Source organism: Antechinus flavipes, chromosome 1 (assembly GCF_016432865.1).
Source record: "Antechinus flavipes isolate AdamAnt ecotype Samford, QLD, Australia chromosome 1, AdamAnt_v2, whole genome shotgun sequence".
NCBI classification, from domain to species: Eukaryota; Metazoa; Chordata; class Mammalia; order Dasyuromorphia; family Dasyuridae; genus Antechinus; species Antechinus flavipes.
The window spans coordinates 301,125,764-301,133,918 of NC_067398.1; positions in this window are offsets into that span (position 1 = coordinate 301,125,764).

Sequence of the window (8,155 nt, forward strand, 5' to 3'; positions counted from 1 at the left end):
TTGTCATTGTTTGGGTTTTGATGGCTAAGAGTAAGTGTAAATAGTAATTGTTTCTGTTCTAGGCAGAAACCCTGTCCAGATAATTTCTTTTTATGAAGGTAAACTAGGTCATCTTTTGCCTGGGTAAACTAGCCTTTAATTAATGAATGGCCATTGCCTCAGACAAACTGAGACCTACCTTGAAAAGGCCAAGATCTCCCACTGCATTGGGGCCATCACCAGTTGTTTTGATCTATGTCTTGCTAAAGGACATTGATGATTCTGGAGGAGTGGGGCTGATCACTCTTGCACAGTTCTGTCTAATTTAAATCCAATTCACTGGCAAGTTAGGACACCATTCTCCTGATGTTACAGATGATCTTTGAGAATAAAGAATAAACAACAACTGCTATTTATTTGTTTTCATTCATGTTATATGCCACTAATAAAATATAAACTCCTTGAAGCCACAAATACTAGTTTTATCTTTTATCCTCATATTGTATCCCTACTATGTGCCTTGTATGCGATAGATAATAAATGTTTGCTATTGAATTCAACTAAGAATTTCACTCTGTAGAAGACAAGATTTAAGGAGGACTTTCAAGTGGAAGAAAACTTCAGCTTGTTCTGTTTGGCCCTGGAGGTAGATCTGGGAATAATGCTTGTTTTAGTTCCCAAGATAACTTTTTAATAATAAACGTTGAAGTGAAAGCCCTGATCTCACTGGCAGAAGTTCTTACCAGGAGTTTCCTACATCAATGAAATCATAGATCCAATTAGGAGAAAAAGCTAAAAAGAACAAGTAATGATTAGAAGTTGCAGTAGGCAGATTTTCACTGAGTATAAAGAAAAACTGCCAGATAATTAGAATTGTCCTAAAATGGAATTGACTACCTCTGGAGATAGTGAGTTCCCCCTTGCTGGAGGTCTTGAATTGGAGGTGGAATGACTATTAATGGGGACATGTTAGAAGGTATTCTTACTTATATGTGAGTTGACCTTTGTGATTTCTTCTAACTCTGAGATAATGTGGTTTTCATGATGACAGAGAATCATTATTGCTTTTTTTGGTATCTGATTGTTGGAGAATAATCTTTCTAATTCAGTTTGGGAAATATTCGTTGAACAGCAGATTTTGGAGTAAAATTTTCAAAGCTTGAGCTCAAATGTGCTCTCTCTTTAGGAAGAGTAGAAGGGAAAAACCTAAGGGTTTAACAATTCTGAAAGCAAGGCTATGATCTCTTGGAAGAAAGTCTTTGTTGTGAGGACAGCCCTCTATTCTTCCCTAAACTATTCAAAACCAGACTAAATTAGCCTATAAATAACGTATCTGTGTATTACTTCCAACATAGATTTGCTCCCCAAATCCAGGATTTAGGTTGGTTCTGTTGTTGTTGTCAAATCAGGAGTTAAAGGGGCTTTTGTGGGTTGATCTGGGAATCATTCATAACAGAGTTTTTGTGGGGAAATATTAGGAAATGAATTCCTAACAACTAACTTAAAAACAAATGTTTCTAACACAGTTTTTATAAGTTGGAGACAACCTAATAAGCCATAGGCAGGATCTCAAGGATTTGGAGATTTCTTTTGAGAGACAAGTATAAATACATGAAAAATTAAATAACAATGGAGGTTTACACAATAGTTCTAAGATGTCACAAGTCTTTACATAATTACTAAATGAACTATAGATATAATTTGTTTGCTATGTGCCTAGTATACGCCTAGTATGTTTTTGTACATGTTGTCTTTACTATTATAACATAAGTTCTCTCTTTTTCTAGGACCAAACTGGTCATGCTTGGTTTTTAATTATCATGTAATATAAATGCGACTAGGAAATTGAGAAAGGGTATTTATCATCCAATTGATGTGGGAAAGATTCCTTTCTAGATTCCCATCCTCTCCTAGTTAGTAATGTAAATTGCCCTTTAACTCACAAATCTAGTCCCTTTGAATTCCAATAGAAGATCCGGACCTGTCCCAGCCCCACCCGGATATGAGCCAACTTTGGGGCTACACCCAAAAGCCCCTCGAGCTAAGTCTCCTATTATAAAAAGGCCACGCTGGGAACCCCTCTTTGCAGAGATTCCAAACATGGTAGCCATGTGAGTACCCTCTGTCCACTGCAGCTGGCCATTGCCTTCCTTATCTCTATCTTCACCTAATAATAACCTCTTTTATCAATCTAGCTCTCAGGGCCAATAAATGCTTTTATTGGGAACTCACGCCACTACTAGACCCATTTACCTCCGTAGTCTTGCGCCGAATCCAAGGGGGTTGCACGGGAGCTTTGCTTGACTCTCTGTACCCCAAACCTGCCACTAGACCTCAACTAAACCCTAATTTCATTTAGGTACCCCAATTCTAGACCTCAACACAATCATGTTTACAATTCCTTCCCAAACCAGAGTTATACAAGAAAAAAAAAAATCACTAGGGTATAGCATAGCATCCCTAGTTAAGTAATGTTTCTTATTGCCTCCTCTCCAAAGTTATTTTTTAATTTTGATTTTTGGGTTCCAGTTTTGCCAATTCTTTCTGTAATAGCTAATCTAATTGGCTATTGTGGGGAAGGGGATAACAAATTCAAATTATTAATTTTTTATGTGGTATTTAATAATTAATGTAATGGAATTTTTCACTTTTAACTAGTGACTTGGGCATTCTATTTCCCAAAGCAACCAAATCTTAATAGACCTCACCAGAGTATGGGTAACCATGTTTTCTTGTGACTGTTTTGTTTTAAAAATGTTCTTATAAACTCTCTTAATATTTATGTTTTTGTTTTTCAAGAGCCTATAAAATCCATGTACTTTCTCAACTTTGGTAATTTTGACTTTTCCATCTTTGTTTTTGCTACCATCACCAGCTAGTTTGATTCTGATAAAGTTAGGCCAAAGGCAATGGTAGAAGAGAGAAAGGGAATTATCCTCCCAAACTCTACTGAAAAATTGGCCTATTTATTTCTTTTTTTGTTGTTCTGTCATTTCAGACTTTTTGTGACCCCATATAGGGTTTACTTGGCAAAGATAATGGAAATGTTTGTTATTTACTATTTCAGTTCATCTTACAGATGCGAAAACTAAGGCAAACAATTAACTGACTTGTGTAGGGTCACATAACTAGCAAATATCTGAGGTCAGATTTGACCTCAGCAAAATGAGTCTTGATAAATTCAGGCCCAGCACTCTACCCATCCGACCATCTGGTTGTCCCCTTATTTCTAAAATTCCATAGGAATTCCAAGATTCTAAGATCACATATCCCTGACTATACTATAGTCTTGTCTCTTGGATGTCCAGCTAGTCAAAGAATCTTAAGATTTTAGAGTTGGGAGGGACCTTAGTAAGCATTTAATCCAAGCCCCTCATTTTATAAATGAAGAAACTGGGTCTAAAGGACTAAAAGGACTAAAGGACTAAAAGACTAAAAAGCTTGTTCAAAGTCATGCAGGTGAAGAGCTGGATTTGATTCCAGGTCTTCTTATTTTAAATTTAATGTTCTTCCTAGGGATTATTAGGGGATTCATTCTCTCTCAACCATAAGGCATGATGGATGCTACCTGGGCAGCTCACATAATTGCTGAGACTAATAGCTTGGAAACCTACATATCATCATCATTACATTTCACAATGAATGGTGAGTTCTAGCAAAGAAATTGGGCCTATTTTTAGACTGATCCATCACTTTCAGGAGTATACCTGAAGGCTAAGGCTAATACATACTAGTGTGAGAGGCTGGCCAGTGTAATTTGAAGGAGATTCATGCATCGAGTTTTGAAAAGTACAAGTATAAAGATCACCTAAGATGAACTAGCACCATTGAGCAGTTCCATCACCTGACAGTAATGGGGTTGACTAGGGTGGTCTCTGGGGAAACCTGACTTTGCCTGAGGTTTGAGGAATGACAAGTCACTGGCATCCAAGAGCCCAGAAGGGAGAGAGTAGGTTAATGCTTTTGATGAGGCTTTTAATGTTATTCTGATAGAATACTACCAAAAAAAAAAAAAAAAAAAAAAAACCAACAACAACAAAGGGATAGTGGAAGCCTCTGGCTCTCATATTTTGGAAGAGAGAAAACAGATGTCTGATTATTACTCATTCCCTACTATGTGTAAAGGAAAATAGGACACCGACAAGGATTTATAGCTAAAAAAGAAATTAGGGATAGTTTTGTACATTCCTGTCTTTTTTAGATAAGGAAACTGAGGCTGAGAAAAATGGAGTGACTTGCTTGGTATTGATATAAACTGAGATATTGTGGGGAAGTGTGTGTGGGAGAAGGGTGGTCCTGGATTAGAAATCTCAAATCCCTCTGGGAGTGGCCCCACCCTCCTGTTCACTGGGGAAATTCCCAGATAAATAATCTCATTCAATTGGAAATCTCTGCTTGGGGCATGGTCACCAGTCTCTATTGCAAAGGCTCCAGCTCCAGGGCAAGAAGGAATTTAGCTATGTGCCAGACCTTTGCAAAAGTCCTAACAGGAGTTTGCCCACTGATGAAGATATTTCTCTTCTCAGTGTAATATAAACCCATTCTTGCCACAAACCTCTAGTCTGTGTTCATACGGGTTTGCGAATTCTTTCACAAAGTCTGTGGACCAGCCAAGGGATCCCATTGCTGTCAGGAGATCTCTCAACCCTCATTTCTCACACCTCAAGAGTATCATATAGCTAGTAAGGAATTGCTAGGTTTGGACTGGGGTCCTTTAAATCCAAATCTAATGCTGTTCCCATTTATGTATGCTTCCCTTAAGTAAATTGTAGTAGTAATAAAAATAGGGGACACTAAGGGCACTTGATTGGAGTGGGTTTGATGAGATTAGGGTTCCTGGTGGTCAGGGAGTTAAATGATGAGGTTAGTGGCAGGTTCGGGGTTCAGGGAATGAAATGAAGAGGTTTGGCTCCCCTAAATCCCTTTGGGATTCGACGTAGGATAGGGAGTTGCTGGAACCCACCTTCTAGCAGTGCAGAAATCCTTTGTAAATTGAACCCAAAAAGCTATACTGATAAAAAGAAGTTTATTGGCATTGGGAAGTCAGCTTTTGATATGCATGAATAGAAAAGCTGAACTCCTTAGTGGCAAGGTCCCTCCAGGGAAGTAAATTTTCTAGCAGAGAAATACCAACAGAGAGATATAAAGTCTTAGGTGAGGATAAAGAGAGGGTAATGCTGAAAGAGAATATTATTCCAGTGGGCAGAGGTTTCCTTGGCATAGCATGGCATGGCATAGCATTGCATAGCATGGCATGTTAGATCCTCTCCAAGGAAAGGGTTTGAGATCAGCTCTTTTTATAATAGAAGCCTTAGCTACAAGCAGAGGGCAGTTCCTAGTGGGGGCTGATGGGTGGAGTTTGAGCTGGAATCAAATAGAATTGAATGAGTCTCTTTAATTTTTTAGCCCCACCTAGATAACAGAATGAAGCGGTTTATCTTGTTTCCCTCAGGTGGGATCCCACAGATGCAGGGTTCAAGAAGAATCTCCCTTTCAAGGAGTTTTAGAGAATTTTGGGGTCCCTTCATCAGGTTCACTTAACAATGCTATGTATTTGATAATGCTCAGACTAATTCTCAGACACATGGTTCTAAAACAAGTAAGAATAGATTCTTCCTCCCCTCCTCCCCCAAACAGGTTTATTATTAATTCTTTTAAAAACATTTTTGTATTTATTTAATTTTTAATTTATGGAATGAAACAGGCATTTCTAAAATATAGTATAATGAAAAAGATGATTATACATGAAACCATAAATCTATTATTTATGTATTGCTATTCCTTTTAAATATGTAAGAAAGTTTTCATGTAAATTAAATTTTTTTTTCTTCTCTTCCCACCTACCCTAGATAGTTACCATTAGACACAAATGAGTTATATTATATATATGTGTGTGTGTGTGTGTGTGTGTGTGTGTGTGTGTGTGTGTATGAAATAATTCTATACATTCCTCCATTTATTAGTTCAGAAGATAAGGTAGTGTCTTCCTCTTTATGCTTTTTGTAGTTAGTTTGAATATTTATAATAGTCAAAATGACTTATCATTGAAAGTTGTATGGAATAGATTCTTAACTGAGGACAAAGAAAAAATAACCATTGACCTTCAGGTGTATCTGTCAGCTTAGATGGCCAATTCACTGAAATTAGGATAGAGAACAGGAACATATATTCAGAATGAGAGAATAAGTCAGACTGGAAAATGCAGCCAGGAAATGAAATGACCCAGACTAGTGGGCAGAGGGATGAGCTCACATAGGAAGTAGCAGAGGGGACTAGTTTGCCAGGGGTTGAATTGAGTCACAAAGATCTGTATTGCAGAATTTGCATCAGGAAAGTGTCTAAAACAAGTAATGAAGTAAACGACTTCTGTTGAGGTCAGACCTTGAAGTTCTCAAAGATAGAGGCTTAGCAAAGTATTTGGCATATACTAAATGCCTAACAAATGCTTTTTCATTCATTGGCCAGACAATTGAGGATGAAATGACCTAAAATGCTTGCTCCAGTGGGGAATGCTAGGAAGAAAATCCCAACTCAGATTCAGTTTCCAATGGGGCATATTGAGGACTGGGGAGTCTGATCTTGGGAGGCTGAAAAGGATACTTTGGACCAGCCAGTTCCAAGGCTATAGAAATAGTGTTGGGTTAATGGCAAAGTCCAGACTGAGAAGAAAGAAGAATATGATGTAAGGAGAGATCTAAGAAAAGTGGAAAAATTCTATCTAATATGATACAAAGAAACCAAAGAATTATTACTCTCAATCCAGATTCCAGTATATGATTATATCCTTATAGAAGAAATATGGAAAAAAATTCTGGCAATTGAGAGAATCAGGAAATGCTTCAGGACGTGATAGCTGATAGCAAGCATTTATATAATGCCTATTCTGTGCTAGGCGCTATGCTAAGTGCTCTAATTCTTATATTTGGTTCTCACAACAGCCCTTTGGGGTAGGTGCAATTACTTCTATTTTATAGTTAAGGAAACTGTGTCAAACAAAAAAACCCTGTGCCCAGAGTCACACAGCTAATAAGTTTCTGCTGTTGTTGTTCATCGTTGTTCTCTCTCTTTTTTTAAGAGTTTTTTTTTTTTAATTTTTATTTAATAATTACTTTATATTGACAGAATCCATGCCAGGGTAATTTTTTTACAACATTATCCCTTGCACTCGTTTCTGTTCCGATTTTTTTCCCCTCCCTCCACCTCCTCCCCTAGATGGCAAGCAGTCCTTTATATGTTGGATATGTTGCAGTATATCCTAGATACAATATATGTTTGCAGAACCGAACAGTTCTCTTGTTGCATAGGGAGAATTGGATTCAGAAGGTATAAATAACCCGGGAAGAAAAACAAAAATGCAGACAGTTCACATTCGTTTCCCAGTGTTCTTTCTTTGGGTGTAGCTGCTTTTGTCCATCATTTATCAATTGAAACTCAGTTAGGTCTCTTTGTCAAAGAAATCCACTTCCATCAAAATATGTACTCATACAATATCATTGTCGAAGTGTATAATGATCTCCTGGTTCTGCTCATTTCACTTAGCATCAGTTCATGTAAGTCTCGCCAGTCCTCTCTGTATTCATCCTGCTGGTCATTTCTTACAGAACAATAATATTCCAAAACATTTATATACCACAATTTACCCAGCCATTCTCCAATTGATGGGCATCCATTCATTTTCCAGTTTCTAGCCACTACAAATAGGGCTGCTACAAACATTTTGGTGCATACCGGTCCCTTTCCCTTCTTTAGTATTTCTTTGGGATATAAGCCCAATAGAAACACTGCTGGATCAAAGGGTATGCACAATTTGATTACTTTTTGGGCATAATTCCAGATTGCTCTCCAGAATGGTTGGATTCATTCACAACTCCACCAACAATGCATTAGTGTCCCAGTTTTCCCGCATCCCCTCCAACATTCATCATTGTTTTTTCCTGTCATCTTAGCCAATCTGACAGGTGTGTAGTGGTATCTCAGAGTTGTCTTAATTTGCATTTCTCTGATCAATAATGATTTGGAACACTCTTTCATATGAGTGGTAATAGTTTCAATTTCATCCTTTGAAAATTGTCTGTTCATATCCTTTGACCATTTATCAATTGGAGAATGGCTTGATTTCTTATAAATTTGAGTCAGTTCTCTATATATTTTGGAAATGAGGCCTTTATCAGAACCT